This window comes from Phodopus roborovskii, unplaced genomic scaffold, assembly GCF_943737965.1.
Source record: "Phodopus roborovskii unplaced genomic scaffold, PHOROB, whole genome shotgun sequence".
Lineage (NCBI taxonomy): Eukaryota > Metazoa > Chordata > Mammalia > Rodentia > Cricetidae > Phodopus > Phodopus roborovskii.
In genome coordinates, this window is record NW_026126417.1 from 2,980,954 (window position 1) to 3,002,788 (window position 21,835).

Consider the following 21,835-nt stretch of genomic DNA (forward strand, 5'->3'; position numbering starts at 1 on the left):
CTTCTGGTGGGTGCAAGCAGGTCCAGTACTCCGATGACTCTCCTCTTCCAGTCGGTGGGACTAGGTTGTTGGTAGACTCTGGATGGTCTGGTATGCTGAGATGGACTACCCTGTGTGCAGTTCCCAGTCCTCATGCAGGCTCTGAGCAGGGCCCAGGAAGATCCAGAAACAGGCTCAAGCTTATTTCCTCCCATGGGTGGAAGTGGGATTAGGACACTGGCAGACTCTGGATGGACTGGTCTGCCAGGACAGGTTCCCCCATGTGTGTGCAGTCCCCAGGCTTCAGGAGGCTCTGAGCAGGGCACTGGAAATCCATGACTTCAGATCTTATCATTGAGTCTTAAGGTTTCTTTTTATGTTTCAGTCCCACGTCGGATCCTATATGGAGACCCTTACTAGCAGATCCTTTATTAGACAGATGTCTCACAAATATTTTCCCTCATTGTATGATTTGTTTGTTTTACCACTCAACAGTGTCTTTTGTGGTTGTTAATTTTTATTGTTGCTAGAGGACACAAAGGCTTGAAGCAGCTGCCATAGCTAAGATCAGTCATTTTGATTCAAGCTGTGCTTTCTTCCTCTCTTTCTATCTTAGTACCTACTGGTCTAGATTCTCACTTCTGGGCTCAGATTTTCCAGAATTAGAAGTCTTCCTTGTTGGCTTAGCTTGAGGGAAGCACACTGGGAGGGGGGGTGAGGGAGGGTAGAGGTACTTAGATGCCTGGGGACCTAACTTTGTCTCTTGTCATTACTAGCAGCATGGCCTTAAAGATAGTGCTGTACTCTTCCTTTACTTACTTTGCATGTGAAGCAAGCTCTATGAAATAATAATGTACAGGAATTTACAAGTGAAAGCTTACTGCCAAAATATTTGATGACTCTCAGAGCTTCAGAGTTGGCTGTTAAAGTAGGTTTTCCAGCAAAAGCTTAATCCTTTTGTGTACTCATGGTAGCCTTCTGAAGAGTCTCTGTTAAAATTACAACTGGACCATGTCTAGAAAATAGGATCACACAAATCTGAAGGCTTCATTTGACACTCGACTATATGGACTTATTTGTTGAATGTTTTATTTATATTAGGGTTGGGTGTTGCATCTGGGGAGTCATGCCCGTAAAGTCTTTTGGCATCTATTAGATCAAGTAAAACAGATTAGAGAAGCAACCCCAGTGTTTCAGCTTTATCCCTCTTTTCTAAGGCCTACGCATATACACATACTTAAAAATACTTAACTTGAATTTCAATGAGAATAGTCTTATCTGTGTGGAAAATAGTAAAATGTAGTCATGTCTGGCTTTTTGCCTTGGAAAGGTATTTCTATATTATTCTGTTTGCTAGGGGAAATAATTGGAGCATTTTAAGGAGAAATCATGTTATTTGATCTTTTATTGAAGCAACCATCATTTGGTGTATGGGGTCGGGAGGGAGGATTTCATGAGACAAGAACAGAATCAGTGAAACATAGTGGGGAGTGGTAGAGAAGAGAGAAGCTTTCAGATGGATTGGGTACGCTGAGAGTAATGGAACTGGAAAGAAGGCTACAGTTTAGACTGAACTGACTAAACTTCCTTATGAATTAAGCCTGAGTGAAAGATAGGACAATATTGTCATCACAGTTTACATAAGACTATCCCAGTTTGTGTACTGAAAATCCTACATCCCAGAAATCCAGGTTGGGGATACATGATCATGTTGTTGAGGGAATATCCACTCTTGAAACTCAGCTGTTGAGATCACAAAGCATTCAGATCTCTCCTTCCTTATTGTTAGAATTCTGGAGACCCTACTATTCTCACTCCAACTAACAGATGACCTAATAATGGTGATCTTGGCATATTTTCTGGTAGATCTGTGACAGATGTTTCAGAGAAAATAACCCTTTGTAAGAATAATACATCCCCTCTGATAACAACTGTGTGAAAGAAAGCTCCTAATTGATAGGGAAAATTTAATTTCTCTAAAAGAGAAAATAGTTCCAGAAGCAGAAAGCCATGGCTTCTCTCTTGGAAAGGTTTCTAGTGAACACATTAACCATTAAAATGCAGATTTCCAAAATCTAAGGATCTTCTAACCTTGTTTTGGTGAGTCCTTGGACAATACAGTTTGAGCTCTGTCCAAGTATGATGAGCGTTTATTTCCACCAACATGAATGTTCAACATCCCATTTTCTCAGATGCAGGTGGCTTAATAAGAATGCCTTAGAGATGCACTTGGGCTTGTGGCTATTCTATTTGGTCTCTATAGTGTCAGCCCAACCACCCATAGAGAAACCACATGCTAAGATGGTGTTCAGCATTTGTAAGTATTTCTTTTCACTTGGTTCTGTTTCTTAGAATCCAATCTGCCTCTCCTGGTTTCTGATATGGCATTGTCTCCTATTTGCTTTTTCTTTGTGCATGCTTCACACAGCAGTGAAAACGTTTTGACTGATGCCATATATGAAGCTTTGAACCTACCCATGGGGAAATGTTGAGTCTTTCAAAATCCCTTTTAAGATTGTGTAAATGAATGCATCTTTACAAAAGAGAAAACTGTGAAGTGTCAAGTATCACTTCAGAGTGCAGCACTTGACTTTCTTTATCCACAAAGCTAGGCCTTTTATCTATTTTTGCAAACCTGTTCTAGAATTGATTGAATCAGCTCTCATGTGTGGTGAAAAGCTGTGGTATGGGAGGGGCTGGGAACAGGCTTTCACTAATTCCCACATATACTCCTTATGAAATCAGGATGTCTTTCTATCAAGGAATGGTTTTCCTGGATATTCTGGGAGGTTACCATGTTTTACTTTTGCAAATTCCATAGCAAATGACAAGTGAAGTAGTTGGCTTTATTTGGCCTGTCTTTGACAAAACCAGCTTAAAATCACCATTCAGTGGTCATTCATCATGAATCATGAACACACCATTAGCTGCTTTGGCAGGCTTGTCATCCTGTACTTTCCAAATAAGCACAGAATTATGGGAGACTGACTTTTTACTATTTAAATTAGAGAATTTGAATTTGAAGTAATCATTTAAAGGCAAATAGGAATTATGCTTATGACATTAATGAATATTATTTACACCATGTAATGTATCACTGAATAGCCTGTCCATAAGCCCTGAAAAATAGATAATTTCTCCCAGTGAATAAATAGGGGAACTGAATCTGGGAAGCTGAGGCATTTGTTTCAGGGTTTTTTTAACAAGCTCACGTTGATAGTCAACACTAGACACAGGTCTGCAAATACTGTGCATATTGCAAACACAAGCATGTTTATCTTCAGGCTACTATATAGTTTTTTGAGGTAATCTCATAGAGTGTTCCATTATAGCTATGAGATAACCAGTATGCTTGTGTTCCCACTGCATTTAGTTTCTTGTAGGCCCATTGTCAATTACCATACCCGAGAGAAATAGCTGTCTCTCTTCTCTGATCCTTGGGTACCACTGCTCAGTGATATTCACTGCAGGCAGAAAGGAGGAAGCCTGGAATTCTTTTGATCTCTGTGTTTCTCAGGTCTCTGAAATAACTCTTTGGACTTTCTACATTTGAATACATCATTTATACATTAAAACTTTAAGTGCCTGCTTTAGGCAGGAACCTATATTAGAGCCCATGAGAAAACCAAAAGAAGAAAACCTTTAACCTTTAATCAAGACATTCAGATGGACATGCCCAGTATGTGGATGTCAGAGTTACCATTGGATGTGAGAGATAGAGAGGATATGAATTTAGATTTATAAGCCATGCATATAATGAAGTTTTATGAGTCTTTGTGAAACAGCATGGCTTATTAGAAGGATACCAGAATTAGGAGTGATGTCTTTGATAGTCTTATTTTTGCCTCTTACTCAATATTTCTGGCAATCTATATAACCTCTGTAACCCTCTGACCCTTCTCTAAGAGCAGAATAATTATCATTATTACCACAGCATTATCACAGAATGGCAATAAAGTATGATGAGTTACTTAGAATGTTCTATTAGCACTTCCCTTGGTGTTATTATCGTTACCATTATAAGTAAATGTAAAGAAGGCTAGGAGAGTCAGTGCAAGTGTGCTTACCCTAGAGTGACAGTATGTCATGGTAGATGCAGTCTTAGAAGTCCAAATTTGAGCTGTGGATCTTTCTCCCTGGACATATTCAGTATCATAGAGAGAAGAACTAATGATAATTAATCACATGTCAAAACTGTATGTAGAAAAAGATTAAGTTGCTAAATCTTTCTAAATCTTGATTTCTTCCTCAGTAAAGTGGAGATAATTATATACACATTGCATGCTTATTCTAAGAACTAAATGAGGTAATTTTGAGGATTAAATGAGACAAAGCTCCAAGAATAAATCTGGCACATGTTAATGGTTTGGAAAGTTGGCTCAATCACTGTGGAGAAGCTATTCAGTACCATGGTTAGCTATCCCCATAACTTGCTTTGACCAGTACTTAATTTTTTACCCCTATTCTCTCATCTGTATTTGATTCATTACAATGCTTAGCATCTAATACATGATAGGAATTATTAACAAGTGAGTTTATATCAAGTTGGTAGGTAGAGAGGAAATCCATCGAAGCTCAATATTTATACAGATGGGACTAAATGAAAATTGTCTATCTGTTCTTTCCACAAGTCGGGATCCACTGTCTAGATGGATAAGGTGCTTCTCACTACATGGGTATCCCACAGAGTCAAATACAGGGAACTCACATAAGACCAGTAGATCTGGAATTGCCACAGGGAGTTATGTAGAGAAAAAGATGGAATACAGAAGTAAAAGCAAAATTCAGCTTCCACAAAATCCCAGAAGGAGATATCCTTGAATTTCACTCAATTAAAAGACTATAATGAAATGAAACATTAAATCTATAGTCTTAGGGATTCATTATCTTCAGTAAGTATTATAGCTACATTTGGATGGCTACAGTAAGTCATAGTTCATCAGCACTAACTTACAAAATCTGCTGTTAGTCATATAAGAAGTACTAATTTCTTCATTTGGGAGGGAACTTCCTGTTAGCTGGTTTGAGGATTGTTTTTGCTTGTTAAAAATTGATAACTGTGTGATTTCTGAAATTTAAGATGGGGAAATAAAGCTCAGGAATTGAACTGAATAACTGGTAAATGTATCAAAACTGTGAACCTAATATTTTTTTTTGTTTTGTTTTTGTGGGATGAATGAGTTATTGCTTATTGTGTGTAATTTAAATATAGGCATTACATATTTCCAGAAATTTTTATATAATATTTTCTGTCATTTTTCCATTTTTTAATTTTTTGATTTCATTTTACATTGCAACCACAGTTCTCCCTCTTCTCCTCCCACCCTCCCTCATCTTCCCTCTAGCCCACCCTTAGTCCACCCCTCCTCATAGGTACAGTTGTGAAGTGGACTATCAGAAGGTCCTACTGACAATGATACAAATCTGGTACATGAGCTAGCTTGTTGAAGCCCATTCCTTAGAGTGGGATGCCATGCTCAGAGGCAGTAGGATCATGATATAATCCCAGCACATGAGTTAGCTTGTTGGAGCCCATTCCTGTTGGTGGGATGCCATGGTCAGTCTAAATGCATGGGAGAGGGGCTAGGCCATGACCCAACCTATTATACCAGACTATGTTGATGTCATTTTAGACTAGGTTATCTAGGTCAGCCTTGACATAAAGGAGATTTACATTAAAGACACAAATATTCATAGGAGCTCATGATTTTTGTGTGATGATAAATGTCAACATCTGTGAGTCTATGCTCCCAGAAGTAGGTGAACCAGGTCAGGAGCCTTGAGCTGACTGATATTGATGAGATAGGGTGGGTACAGCTTATGGATCAGAATCATAGGTGGGTCCTAAAAGTAGAAATCCATAGCCAGGCAGCCCCTCTGAAGAGGCACCTAAGAGAAAATCAGAATGAGTGCTAGGACAGAGGTTCAGATCAAGAGAGTGCAGTCCTACATAGGGAATGGAGGAGCAGATCATCTGCATCATCTAGTATCATGCTTATCTTTGGTAATAACCTTGAAACCTGCATTGAAGGTAACATTAGAAAGGCAAAGTTATTTTCTAATTTCTAGTGAGGTTATTCTTCAGGTTTCAAGTCCCAACTAACATCTCTCTAATCGGGCATACAGTGAGATTCAGTAAGTCAGAGACAGTGATTGTCATAATACCGAAAGAACAGGATTTGGGAGTCAGGGTCAAGTGATGTGAGATGCTCCAGCCTGATACTGTCTTGAGAAGGAGAGTTCCCTGTGACTGGCGACTAATTCTCTGAGACCCGGGTGTCATTCTCATTTCTCTCTTTTCATATAATACTTTTATCAACTCTCTGGGATTTCATACTATGTAATTTGATCATATCCACTCTACTCCTACCACTAAGTCCTCCCAAATCAACCCTTCCCACCTCTTAATCCCTTCCTAACTTCATGTCCTCTCTCCCTCCCTCTCGCTCTCTCTCTGCTTTAAGTAATTTTTGTGGGCTCATTGTGTTGCCCACATATGCACAAGTACAGGGCAATCCCCTGGAATATGGTTGACCTACCAGGGACCACACTCTCAAAGGGAAGTGACTCTCCCTCCCTAAGAATCTACCAACTGTCAATGGCTCCTCAATTAAGGGAGAGGGCTTATGAGCCATTTCCTCCTGGCTTTTTCTTGTTGAAATGAGTTGCTGTGAGTTCAGGAGTGCAACATTCCTTCTTTGTCTAGAAGACATTGTTTCAATACTGTCCACCTCAACCTCTGGTTATTACCATCTTTCTGTCCCTTCTTCTGTGATGATCCCTTAGCCTTGGTTTGTGTGTGTTTGTGTGGTGTGTGTGTGGTGTGTGGTGTGTGGTGGTGGTGTGTGTGTGTGATAGATGTTCTTATTCTCTGTACTTTGATCAGCTGTGAAAGGCTAGTCTACATCATTCTCATCAACTATGACATTCTTACATTTTAAAATGTCTCTAGTTAAAAAAAAATAAATAAAATGTCTCTAGTTAAAAGTCTTCATGCTTGTGGACATTTTTTTCCCCAGTATTACTAGGTAACCCTGCTAGCCTGGAACTCACTATGTAAACCCTGCTAGCCTGGAACTCATTATGTAGACCAAGCTGACTCACATCCCATAGAGATCCACTTTCCTCTGCCTCCCAAGTGAAGAGCCTTAGTGTTTTAAAGTCAAAAAACTAGTTGTACTAGAATCAATACAGGTTTTTTGTATGATGTTTTATAATGGACATTTTAAAATTACACTAAAGGTCTGTAAATATACCATAACAATTAAACAAATTTATGTATATCTTAATTATAGTGTTATAACTATAATTCTTTTTAAAGAAATTGTAATTCATCTCTTCTTTTACTCAGCGTACAAATTGCTGTTGAGACATTTTTGTACATATACATCAATATGCTTTGTCCTCATTTATCACTTCCACTGCCCTCCATGACCCCTCCCTCTTGGGTTGGTCTCCTTCCTTTGGATATACATACAGAGTGGCAGACACAAGTCTTCTAATAGTGCTATTTGGATTTTTCAACTGCTGGCAATAGAAGTTGACATTCCAACCAACAGTGTATAAAATTCTTGTATCTACCTTCTTGCCATCATTTGTTGTTTGTTTTCTTAATCATAGCCATTCTGACTGGGGTGAGAGGGAATCTCAGTGTAGTTTTCATTTGCATTTTTCTGAGAGATAACATTTTCTTTCATTAATTACTGATAGTTCTGGCATTTGCCTATAACCCCAGCACTTGGGAGGTGGAAGCAGGTGAATCAGAAGGGTCAAGGTGCAAGCTAGACTATGCATTTAGTCTGATACTACTCTGGCTACCTGAGACCCTGCCTTAGAGAGAGAGGGGGGAGGGGGAGGGGGAGAGGGAGAGAGAGAGAGAGAGAGAGAGAGAGAGAGAGAGAGAGAGAGAGAGAACTAGAAAACCATACAGGGCAACTTGCCATGTCCGTAGAAATCACCAGGGAATCTAATAATGTTTAAAATTTTAATTTTCTTGTCTTGAGGATTGAACCAGGGGCTTATGCATGCTAGGCAAGTGCTCTGCCACTGAGCTACATTCCTATATAAGCTCTGCTGGGTGAGAACTATTTTGCATGAATGGAATTGGACCAGAAAGGTGAGTTTCTATGTTAGAGACCTTTGTACACAAAAACAGTGTAAAGAACATTTGAATTTGCTGACATGAAGACAACCTAACTGACTTTACAGATTGTTTTAGGGGCCTCCCTTCAGCTCGAACTAATGCTTTCTTTGCATTGAGATTATTGAGCAGCAATATGAGGTCAAATGTGTGGACATATGCTATGAGCCTTGATTTTCCCCTTGGTGAAATATTCAACAAAATGTCAGTATCACAGATCACAGACTTCTAGGTCCCCTAAAGGCACCTGGTAGAATATAGATTTAGGCCCTGTGTTGCTTACTCTTTCTATTGGGTCACTGCTATTCACCTGTGATCCCAAAATCCAGCAGCAAGAAAGTAACAGAGCATTCCCATTGCTAAATTCTCACAGCCTCTGTTGGGCTTGCTTGGAACTTGCTTGATAGTACCTAGCTAACACATAAAGTCAGAGATTTAGACAAGACAGAATGCACCAAATTCAGCCCTGTTTCCAAATATATAACAGTTTGTTGTGCTGCTACAGAAACACCAACTCTTTATGCTTCAGTCCTACCATCCATGGAGCATAGGTGCCTAATGCCTAGCCTGGAGTTTAATTCTCCCAAAGTTTCTACTTAGCACGCTTTAACATCTGTTGAAATAAGAATAACAGTGATACGAAAAAAAATCAGGAGTTGTTTTAAGTTGTTCCAACTTAGTCTCCATTCTTTGTTAATTTATACAATTTTATGTTTTGTATGATGAGGGTCTTTCCTACACACATGTTTGCATGTTTGTAAACCATTTGAATGCCCAAAGAGAATAGAAGAGGGCATCAAATCCTCTGGAGCTGGAGTTGCAGATGGTTGGAAACTGTCATGTGGGTACTGGGAATATAGTCTGTCCTCTGGAAGACCAGCCAACAGGGGCATCAAATCCTCTGGAGCTGGAGTTGCAGATGGTTGGAAACTGTCATGTGGGTACTGGGAATATAGTCTGTCCTCTGGAAGAGCAGCCAACACTCTTAACTACTGAGGCTTCTCTCAAGCCCTCTTTGTTACTTTTTCTTCTCACACAGCTCTTAACATTTTAGCAGCAGTTGGACTTGTAAATATGAAGTGCACTTGTACCCTCAAATATGGCACTCACCCATACCTCCCAAATGTGAAGTCTGCCAATACCCCCAAATGTGAAGTCTGTCAATACCCCCAAATATGAAGTTCACTCATGACTCCCAAGTAAAAAAGCAGCAAACATTTTCCTTATCGTGAGATGAAGGCTCTAGTATCAGAGAGGAGTGAAATGGGGCTGGAGCCTAACTGCATATACCATGTACACACGTCTATCTTCTTTCCTCTGTCCTTCTCTTCTTTCTTTTTTTTTTTTTTTTTTTTTTTTTTTGAGACAGAGTCTCATAAAGCCAGTCAGGCCTCAAAATTGCTCTTTAGCCATGACCGACCCTCCTCGCTTCCCCTCCCAAGTTCCAGGATTTTAGGAATATGCCAGGTGCCCAGCTTATTGTTTTCTTCCCAATAATAGTCTAGGAACTTTTCTAAGTACTGTTTCAGCTGCTGACTCTAGTCTAAACATGATTCAGCTAGATGAGTTCCAGCAAAGGTAGAGATCCATATGACTGGTGTTACCATCAAGATGTAGAGTGATTTCCCACCTCCCCTTTACACTTCATACTTAGGTGCCATCAACTCTTCACACCGGGCACTTGCTCTTCTGCTTTCTGTCACTTTGGACCAATGTGTCTTGTGTCTGGCTTATTTTGTTCAGCATATATTGAAACCACCTCTAAAGACTTACTGCATTGCCACTGATTCGTTCTGTTTAACTACCGAGAATCATTGCACTGCATAAGACTGCCATCATCCCTGTGGATGGTTACTTGGGTTGTCCTAATTTTGTTTTATGATGAATAAAGTAATTATATTACAAGTCTTTTTGGGGGAAGCATATGTATCAGTTCATGCATTCGTTCCTTTTTAGTTAATATCTAGGAGTGCCTATGTATGAATCAACTTCCCAGTGGGGACTTAACAAGAATATAAAGCCCGAAAGTGGTAGGACTGTGGTTTATATATGGGTATGCCTCCAAATGCTTGCATTTAATTTTATTTCTATAGCTCAAAGGAGTCAAGGAGTTTTTTGAGGGACACCCACCTCAGAGTGGCCTACCCTCTGTTCTTGGAGACAGACCAATGGTCTGGGGTCTCAGCAGATGTCACATACCCACTTGCCCTTAATTCTAACATTTCCCTCTAAGCCCTTAGCAGTAGCCGCCTTAAGGGACATGCTGCTGCTCCAACTGTTCACATGGCATTTTCCCCATGGCTATAATATCTTCAACTTGCACACAGTGGGGACAACATTGGTCATCTTAGATGCATGTTATCAGCTTGATTGTGATTTGCTACTTCACTATCCATGGATATGATCAGAAAGGAAACACTAGATTCCACATTCTCCTTGGTGCAGAAATTCTCTTCTTTCTCACCAGGGCTTGGGTGCTTTGTCAATATGTGAAACAGGATGGTTACAAAGGGTATGTCCTCAGCAAACTATAGAACACTTGGAATGATAATGTACTATTGAATTAATGGAATGAAGATAGCCTAGTGTAGTTTTGTTTCTTTTTTTTTTTTTGAGTTTTTAAATTTAAATTTTATTTTTATTTTACATATCAACCCCAGTTCTGTCTCCCTCCCTCACTCTTTCCCTTTCTCCCTCCTCACATGCATCCCAACCACCCTCCCCTCTCATCCCCCCACTCCACATGTAGGGTGATGCCATCCTGAAGGGGGTCATCTAAATCTGTCAAGTCATTTGAAGTAGGGACTAGGATTTCTCTCCTGTATCTAGGTTAAGGGAGTATCCCTACATAGGGGATGTTCTTGCAAGGTCCTTTTGAGCACCAGGAATACATTCTGGTTCCACTGTCTGAAGTCTCTTAGACAGCCCAGGCCTTCTAGCTGAGACCCATATTCAGGGAGTCTGAGTCAGTCCCATGCTGGATTCCCAGCTATCAGTCTGAGGGCCCATTAGCTCCTCCTTGTTCAGGTCAGCTGTCTCTATGTGTTTCTGTAACCTGGTCTTGTCCTCTCTCTCTGCATCTGGATTCTAGTTTGACTCAGTGTTTAGTTGTGGGTGTTTGCTTCTGTTTCCAACAGGTACTAGATGAGGGTTCCATGATGGTGGATAAGTTAGTTGTTGATCTCACTATCAGGAACGGGCATTTATGGTAACCTTTCCACAGTTGCTCAAATTGTTAGCTGGAGTCAGTCTTGTAGGTCTCTAGACCTTTCTTTAGGTTCAGTTTTGTCTTCAAACCAATAATGGCTCCCTCTTTTATGTTCTCTCTATCTCTCTGTCTCTGTCTCTCTCTCTCTCTCTCTCCTGTCTTCTATTCCTCCCCTGACTCAATTTTCCTAGTCCCACATACTTTCCTCTCCTCCCCTTCACTTTGTCCTAGTTCTCTCTCCCCTCACTGCCCCCCTCCGCATGTACCTTGGAGAACTTGTCCCTTCCCCCTTCTGTGAGGGACTTTATATGAATCTCTTAGAATCCACCTAGTATACTAGTTCCTCTGGTGGTGTGAATTATAGGCTGGTGATCCTTTGCTCTAGGTCTAAAATCCATATATGAGTGAGTACATACCATGTTCTTCTTTTTGTGCCTGGGCTACCTCATTCAGGATGATTTCAAGATTCCATTGGGTTTTTTTTTCCACAGAGTAGTATTGTATAGATGTGTCACATCTTCTTTATCCATTCTTCAGTTGAGGGGCATCTAGGTTGCTTCCAGGTTCTTGCTATTATAAATAATGCTGCTATGAACATAGTTTTGTTTCTTAATGTTCTAGTTAAAATCACTTGCCCATACATGGTTTCTCCATTCTTGCAAGGTAGCTGTAACATGTAAACTGAAAATACTTCAGATTCCCTGGCCTTCAGAAATATTATAAATGTAAAATTTGATCCAAACAAGCAGCATTGAGGGCTTGTTTCCTGTGACAATCAGCCCAGCTCCCCTAACCCTTCCAAGAGCCCTTTGTTTTGCATTGTTCCCTTCTGGAGTAGAAACAGCTTGGCTAGTGTATGAAGTGCCCGTGCCAAACCACTGTGTGAGGAATAATCTTGCTGCATTTTAAAAACAGATTTCCAAGAGCTATTCACAGTGATGTAGAGCTGACTGGTCTGGGCTATAGTCGAGACAGGTGCATGTTAGGTCTCTTCAGATCTGGTACAGGTTACCAGGGAACTGAACTTTGGAAAGAACAATGGAAGCCTGCCATTCTTTCTTTGAACAGAGCTCACTAGTAGTCCATGAAGATAGCTGAAAAGAAGCTAGGTGAAGTTGCTTGGATTCTGGGGTTGAGCCTCCTGGCTGACAGCCATCTCTCCACAGCCACACCTGGCTTTCTTCAGAATGATTTTCACAGTATCCCACAGGAGGTGAATGTGACAAGTTAATGTGTTATTTATAACACACCATTCTTGCCTCCTGCAGCTTGTCACTCCTTATATTCTTGTACCAAATACTCTGTAGCTCTTATAAATAAGGACTCCCCATTGAATTGTGTTATTACCTTTACTATCTGGTGCTTTTGTCTTTTATTCTCTTTCCTGGGTTCCAAAGTGAACCACCATCTGGTTTCCCATCTTCCTGACTTCACAGGCTTATTCTGGGAACTAAATAAACAAACATGTACTGTAGTATTTAGAAGAGAGCTTGGCATACAGTAATCACTCAGTAAATTTTAGTCATCATTGTTATTTCTATCATTATCATCAGCATCAGCATCAGCATCATCACAAATATGAACCTGCACTTTTTTTAAAAAATAAATATGCATGTTAGGTCTTCTGTCCAAATGCCTTATGTGGTGGCTCCCAACATCCTATGTAATAAGATCTGAAACACATCCCAGCATTCATAGCTGACCTAGGCTTCTTTGTCCACTTGAGGTTTCTTTTCCCCATAGTATATGAATTGAGCTGAAATATCCACTGTTCTTTCCTAGTCTCCTCCATGGTTTCTTCTTACACTAAGCTTCATAGTGAAACAACTCTTAAGTACTATTATCATCCTTCAGTACCAAGAACAAGCAATATGAACATTTTCCTTCTGTGAAATGGGGTTGTCTGTGTAATTCATTCACACTTCTCTTATGGTTTCTACCATGTTCTTCCTTGTGATAAAAATCAGCATGCTTATACCAATCTATAATTGATACCACCAGAGGAACTAGTATACAAGGTGTATTCTAAGAGATGCATATAAAGTCCCTCATAGAAGGGGGAAGGGACAAGTCACCCAGGGCACATGGGAAGTGGGGGAGGGCAGTGAATGGAGAGAGAAGTAGGAGAAAGAGAAGGGGAGGGGAGGAAAGCACGTATGATTAGGAAGATTGAGTCAGGGCAGTAATAGAAGACAGGAGATAGATAGATAGATAGATAGATAGATAGATAGATAGATAGATAGATAGACAGACAGATAGATAGAGAACACAAACATAAAAGAGGGAGTCATTATTGGTTTGAAGACAAAACTGAACCTAAAGAAAGGTCTAGAGACCTACAAGACTGATTCCAACTAATAATTTGAGCAACCGTGGGAAGGTTACCATAAATACCCTTTCCTGATAGTGAGATCAACAACTAACTTATCCACCATCATGGAGCCCTCATCTGGTACCTATTGGAAACAGAAGCAAACACCCACAACTAAACACTGAGTCAAACTAGAATCCAGATGCAGAGCGGGAGGACAAGACCAGATTGCAGAAGTGCATAGAGACAGCTGACCTGAACAAGGAGGAGCTAATGGGCCCTCAGACTGATAGCTGGGAATCCAGCATGGGACTGACTCAGACACCCTGAATATGGGTCTCAGCTAGAAGGCCTGAGCTGTCTAAGAGAGCTCAGACAGTGGAACCAGGATGTATTCCTGGTACACAAAAGGACCTTGCAAGAACATCCCCCATGGAGGGATACTCCCTTAACCTAGAGACAGGAGAGAAGTCCTAGTCCCTACTTCAAATGACTTGACAGATTTACATGACCCCATCTGGATGGCATTGCCCTACATTTGGAATTGTGGTGGGGGGATGAGAGGGCAGGGTTTTTGGGGTGCATTGAGGGGGGGAGATAGGGTAAAAGGGAGGGAGTGAGTGAGAGGGAACTGGGATCAACATGTAGAATAAATAATAAAAAATCAGCATGCTTGAGTCTTTTTTTTTTCATGTGAGAGAATACACAGTGTCTTGAACATACACAAATGTGAAATCCTTCCTTGTATGCTCACCCTGTTCTAACTGTTCCTTCATTAGTCCAATGATCTGCCTATGAGACTATCTCTATATACACTGACTAATGCATTAATAAAAGTATAATAGACACTATAAGAGTCACGTATACTAGTTAGTCTAGGTAATGGAACCATAGGCAGCCTACATGGTCAGTGCTTTCTCTTGTCATATTCATCTTTGTCCAAGTCTGTTCACTTTCCATCTTAACCCCTTTTCCATTCATTAAAAATACCTTGGCTCACTGTCGAATTGCTGACTTGCTAATATTAAATGGCTAATTTTGTGAGTATGCTAAAAGTTGGTGATACCTTCAGAACCGCCTGTCTTTGCTAGTAGATTTGAACATGAGCCATAGAACTCCTGGGATATTGTAGCAGTTGTAGATGTTAAAATTCATGTATGTGTTAGGAAGTATGTTCACAACAGTGAGCAATAACAGTTACCAAGATAGCTGAGGGTTCTCATCATGTGATGCTGGTGAAAAACATGGCTAACACTAAAAGCATTTTGTTTCAGCTGCAGAAAAGAGTGGCAGGAAAGGGCATTTGGACAGCTTCATCCTTGGATCTGTGTCTGTCTTTTTTCTGAGATTGTGCTAGTGAACACCAGTTAGCAACAGGGGATCAAAAGCTCATATTTCTGGGTGTAGATATATTTTATCCCATGGAACCAAGAGGCAGTCATAAACATCACCAGGTTTGGGATCAACTCTTTTAAGAGATAGAAAGGGGAAAGTTACTTATGACAAAGGAGGGTGGGATGAAGGAAGAGGGAAGGCATGAGGGCTTTGATGATTTAAAATTAAAGAAATAGGATTCTAAAGACTTTCAAATAGTGAGTTGTTCAACAGTTCCAGGGAATACTGCAGTATAGATTATGAAGATAGTATCGTGAACACTAACAAAACATTGGAAAAGCTGGGATTCATTTAAAGTTTAGCAAAAATGAAATCAGTGAAACTTTCCTGTCATCAGAAAACATCAACCATGTAATTGCCTAAACAAGACCGAATAGATGACAACACCAAGTGACATGCCAAGGTAGATGGAGGAATTCTCATGGGGCTTCACTCCTAGAAGAGCTACAGGCAATTGATGATGATGATGATGATGTGTGTGCATGTGTATTTGTGTGTGTGTTTGTGACAACAATTAAAGACCAAGAAGGCACGAATTTGAAAATGAGTAAGAGGAACACAGGAGGAACTTGAGTTGAGGAAGGAGAGAGAAATAGAGAGTGATATAAATGTAGTACTCATATATGAACTATAAGAAAAACTGAATTTAAAAAACAAAAGCAAAACAAAACATCAAAAGCAGTCATTTAACCTACTGCTTGACATAGTAACAGTAGCTAATAATGGTATTTAAAATCTTTAAAAAGCTATATCTTATATTTAATATTCTTACTATAAGATTAATTAATATTGATGTAAATAGTAAGTAATAAAGGAGGCAGAAGGAAATTTTGTTGGGAGTATTTGATCACACTGTGAGCCCCGAATTTGCATTTGCATTGAGTAAATAAAATTAACCTTGGGTCAGGAGGCTGCATTGGCAGCTAGTTTGTAGAAAGTAATCATAGAGCACCAGAGGACCTCTTGGAGAGAGAGACACACAGGAAGTAGTAGGGTGGGGTTTGGAGTGGTGCACCTTTTTCTGGTTTGGTGAAGCCAAAGCACAGGTCCCCCGTGGATGCCAGCAAGGAGAGAGAGTTAGCTAGTTGCTAGTCAGCCTTTCTGAGTTCACTGGCTTTCACCCCAGCCTTTGAATTTTAGTCTTATTAATAATTAGAATGGTAGAGACTTATTTAAAGGTACATTTAGCAGCAGTGACAGGGCCAGAGTCTGTGGGAGCAGAATTCTTGCCAGGCTGCAGCCTGAGTGGTCAGGCTACTGCTAGATAAGCAGGCTAGTAACTGCAGAGTTGCAATTGCTGACTGAGATAGCAGTAGATTAAGGTGTAGTTGCTGTGCCAAATTTAAAACAACGCAGTTGCTTTTTTATTAATTTGCAAGCATTATTTAACTGGAATACTGGAACACTGTTTTACACATGTAACTGCAGGTTAAAGGACAATTCAACTTTGTTCTGAAAGCATTATGAACCAAATTTTAAAATGTGAACCGAATGATCTCAGAACTGTGCCAGTAACCAATGCCCATAATCAAGACACTAACTCCTTATTAACAAGCACACAAACTGTGCATGGGCAGAGATTTAGTCAGCTTCTCATAAGTTCTGCATTGTGCTCAAGCTTCATTCATAGTAGGTGATTTCCAAGTGAAGCCATGGATTAGATCCTTAGACAGTTGTCTATCAGCTTTCTACTATTTGTGATTGTAGAGAGCACACTTTGTGGTCATGTGTTATTTGTTGGAGAATTAATATGAACTTAAGCTGCAATGTGATATAAACATATTGGAGAAGGAGCCTACTATGTAAGTGACTTAAGGAAAGTAAGAAGACTTGATAGCGTGTACCAAATGGAACCACAAGACTCATGGGAATGTGGAGTCTGGAGACATGATAGATGACTTTAACTATTCAAAATACAAGTGAATTTTGTTATAGATAAGAATCTTGCTGTATATGACCTAGGTGTGGAACTATGAAACCAATCAATATAAAGTGAATGAAATGGATTTGACCACAACTAGTGAAGCACTTTCTAAAAATATAAGATGAAATGGAATATTACAAAGGAAATAACTATCTCATTTCTGCAGGGATGCAAGGATGGCTCAGTGACACCAAGTGTGTCTGTAACCACTGTAACCAGTCTAGCACTGAGTCTAACATTATATAAGTTTACTTATTTAATGCCACTAAAGGAACAACTGATGATTTAAGGACTATAAAAACTGAATGACAAAATACTGTTTTAATTTCTAATAGTAAATTTCTCTTAGTAGCCAGAGGCTGTGATAACACCTGGTAGCTGTATTGTTAAGTCAGAAACCATGAAGTTTATTACCAGATGTTAAATGCCATCACATTATGTTTCTGAAAAATATGTTAAAAAGCTATGAAGGAAATAAACAACCTCCCCAATACTTGTAAAGATCCCATCTCCATCTCTTATATTATCCCTCTTCTCTTCCTCTCCACTCTTTCCTTTTTATGCCTAGATAAGAGAAGGACTCATTGAATCATCAACATCATCATCATCATCATTATCATCATCACTTATTATTTGATCAAGTTCTCACTGTGTAACCTGTATTGCCTAGAATACACTATGTAGGCCATGCTGGCCTTGAACTTACAGAGATCCACCTGCCTCTCTCTCTCTAGTATAGACATGCAACACCATAGATGACAGTTTCCTGGATATTTTCTAGTGTTTTTAAAGGTGGTTGGGTGTAAATGACAAGTAAACTAGACTGAATTGATAGAAGGATCAACAAGGACAAATATACGCAGTCCAACTTCACAGTGTACAAAAGATAGAACCCAACAAGAATCTTGTGTAGGCTTTGTCTAGGTGAGGACAATTTATAAACGACACTCTTAGTGCCTGGACATTAGGTTTCTTTAAAAGGAATTATTTGGAAATTATACCCTGATTTTAAAATCTGAGAAAAGAGTAATGTTGTCTCTAATATATAAATAGAACAACAGAGGTGACACATTCTGAGCTACTTTCTTCTCTCTGGACAAGTCTCAGTGGAGGTGCTGGCTGAGGTGGTGACATCACATTCTTCTCAGGTCACAGATCCTCTGTATTACAAGGGACCCCTCAGGTTTACAGTCCAGCCTTGTTCCTTACATAATCTAATCACCACTGCACTTTAGAAAAATCAGCCTAGCTACCAATTAACAGAAAAAAAAAACATAAGGAATGAAGAATAGATAAACCCCTATTGAGCCCCACATGTAATGTTGGATTTTCTCTTGGGATCTTCCCAAGGTCTTTCTGAGAGCACAGGAAAGTGGTGGGATGGATTGCTAGACTTACTGGTTTCTCATGGGCAAAATTCAGTTTGGTGGCGATGTTCAGCACAAAGTGAGGGGCTGTGAAGACAGCTCAGACAATAAAGTACTTGCTTCAGGATCACGAGAGCCTCAGTTTGACCACAAAATCCAAGTTTACAAAAGAAATAAAAACTCAGGTGTGATGGTGTGCATTTAAAATTCTAGCTTTTGGGAAGCAGACGTATGGGTCTTAATACAGAGCTTACTATCAACCTATCCTGGGATGCTGTTTGGTGAGTTCTAAGGCAGTGAGAGACAATGTATTAAAATCAATGCATGTAATAAACAACACCCAAGGTTAACCTCTATCTCCTGCACACACACACACACACACACACACACACACAGAGAGAGACAGAGAGACAGAGAGACAGAGAGAGACATACAGAGAAAGTCAGACAGAGAGACAGAGAGACAGGCAGACAGACACACACACACAGAGAGAGAGAGAGAGAGAGAGAGAGAGAGAGAGAGAGAGAGAGATTGCACTTATGTTGCATAAGATAGATTGTTCCAGGACTCCAGTGAGCAATCTCCTTCTGGTGAACTTTTGGGAACCTCCTTACCTCCTGTGTCCTAGAGCCTCCTCTACCTCTGTTCACAGAGACAGACATGTAAGAAGCTTCTTCCATTGTGTGGGTTCTAGTGCTCTGAAATCTGCAAAACAATCTCCCTGACCCCCCCCCCATAGTAAATTCTGGAACATGAGAAGTTGGTGGATCTACTTCAGACCTCCAGGGTATTTTGTCATCTTCAGAGACACTGCTCAAGATGTGGGAGAAACCCTGAACTCTAATACATATATTATCAGAAGAGCTTAGCTTGTCTGCTTAACTACAAAAAGTGTGCTGAAATCTAGATGGAACTTAACATGTTTGAACTATATAATGCCACTTAATATTGACAATGCCTCCATAACCCTTCTATTTTAAGAAAAAGAAACTGAATCAGCAGAGTATTCAATCATTTGCTGAGTAACACACCTAGAAGGTATCATAGCTAGACAGGTTGACTTGAGGGCCATGTTCCTTTGACCCAGGATAGCCCTTGCTGGCTACTTCAAGCACTTGTATTTGCTGCTCTGTGTATTTGTTCACTTTCCAGTCCTCGGGTGGCCTTGGCCCTCTATTTTTTCCTTGGGAATCAACAGCTGACCTCTCATGCTGCCTCCATCATGAAGCTCATCTTTATTCTACCACCCAGGATAACCTTTCTATCCCCCATGCTCCATGAGTATTTTTATCAAACCACCCTATGGAGCTCATTCTCTCCCCCTCTTTCCCTCTCACTCTCTGTCATATTTGTGCATCATTTATAACTTACCCTTCCAATTTATCATCTGTTGTTCAAGTCCTCCCATTCTCATCTTTCCCTCACTTATTTATTTTTCTTTGCTCTAACACCTCTAACACAGCTTGAACTGAACTATTTTTGAATGTATAAATAAATAAATGAATAGATGTTTGTTTGTACCTTTCCTTCAGTAGTTGTCACATCATGCCTTATGTTTGAGTTCTTTGCAAAACGTTTCTCTGAGACTTGGTTATAAACCTTGTGGAATCTAAGATTTATAACATAGACAGCATTTTATTCATCATAGAATTTCTCCTTTGCTTAATATAGCATGCTCATTACTTAGAGAGTGTGCCCCATTATGTCCCTGGTTTCTGGAATTGAAGGGGCCTCATGAACTTTAAGCCATCACACTGCTACTTATTTGAATGTTATTGTGTTGCTAACAAGTGTTTGAAAATTATTCTCTTTCCTCCTGTAGGAGTCTTGATACCATGGCAACCACATTAGTTTGATTTTGGAAGCATATCTCAGAACTGAAGGCTTTTCCTTCTACCTGCTGCTATAACAACCAAGAGCTTGGATACCCCTCTACCTTCAGAAAATTCCATTGTTTCCATCTAAACAGATTTAAGGAGGTATAGCCCTCCATCCTGATGTTCTCTAACATGGTTTCTTCCTTCACTACCTACTCCACCTCACCAAGTTCCTGGTGGTTATTTTGAGGTTTGAAATCATGATGTCATTGACTTGACTCCGCTGCACTAACTCCTTTGTTACTCCATCCCATGGGTTTAGATATCTGACGTCCAGAATGTCAGGAGCAGACATGCTGACCAGACATTGTAGCAAGTTGTGCTGTTCACATAGATAGCATCTTATTTTGGCCACAGCTTGCCACTAAAATGCTGACCCTGTGCTTGCTATGGGTCTCATCCTTCATGCAAGTGATTACTGTCTCTGGTAAAATGAATCTATTGGGCATGGAATGTGTTCCCTGGTTTTCATTTTACAGTTAGGCATTTTATGGGAAATGTCATGCTATAATGCTGGCAGCTCTGGTGCAAGAAGAACAAGGCTGTGAGCCAAGCCAGATAACGTCAAACAAGGCATCCAAAGAAGGAAAACAGGATAAAAGCCAGCATCAAAGCCGAGATGGGTTCACAGCAACATTAAGGAAACAGGGAAGACAGATACAAGACATTGGAAATGAAGATAACTCATAGATACAGTATATACTATTAAGATGGGGACTTGGCCATAGAATCTAATTTTGGGGTGATAAAGATCCTCCAACATGGATATTATAAGTCAATAATTTTGGCTCATTTTGTTTCCTGATGGACCCCCCAGGTTCAAGAAGAGTTATTGGATTATAGATAGTGGGCAGCAAATACTCAGTGAATGAATAGATGCAGAAAAGAGTTTTGTAATTTAATATTTATTTGGTAGCATATTTAGCAAAAGCATTCACAGTGCGACCTAGCAGGGGAATCCTGTCTTTTCCTGGGAACCAACGGATTGATTTTTCCACCTGGATAACACAAGGCTGGAAGGACTATAGCTTCCAAGCTCTTGCTCACAAGGAGCAGCTCCTGGATTCTAGAGTGTTGCTGGCTCCAGTGCCTCCTGTCAGATACACTTTTGGAGAGAGAGTGCGCTGAGCCAGCAATGATGGCTAGCTCCGCAGGAATTCTCGGGTATTATCCAGTTTAACACTCAGCTAGGATCCCAAGGCCCAGAGGGCTTCATTCTAAGCTGCTTACTCCAGCTAACTGGGCATTTACTTTCAGGAAGCTGGTCTGTAAATGATGCCTGTGGGACCTTAAACTTCGTGATGCTCACTGTGCATGTGCCAGGCACTGTACTAGGTGCTCTGTGTGAGCCAATCGGTCATTGCTGCAGTAAAGTGAAAGAGACACTATCAATATTCCCAACTTAAAGATGAAACTGTGGCTTTGGTTGAATCACTGCTTGGCCCATGAAACTTTAATTTTTCATTTCCAATCTCTATGTCTGCTTCAAAGCCATTAGAATTTTAATGTAGTTCACAACAGTAGACATCCTGGCGCTGCTTACTGGTTCATGTTTTCCTGGGTGCCTTATTGTGGTTTGTGGACTGAATACCTTACCAGGCTTCTTGGTGCCCTATTTACATTTCTGACATCAG

The 21,835-nt window shown here is 40.2% G+C and overlaps 1 protein-coding gene across 1 annotated transcript in view; it reads left to right on the forward strand.

The window, feature by feature from the left end:
- Positions 1-21,835, forward strand: part of Ryr3 (ryanodine receptor 3) — a 506,993-nt gene that overhangs the window by 38,786 nt on the left and 446,372 nt on the right. The window lies entirely within an intron of this gene.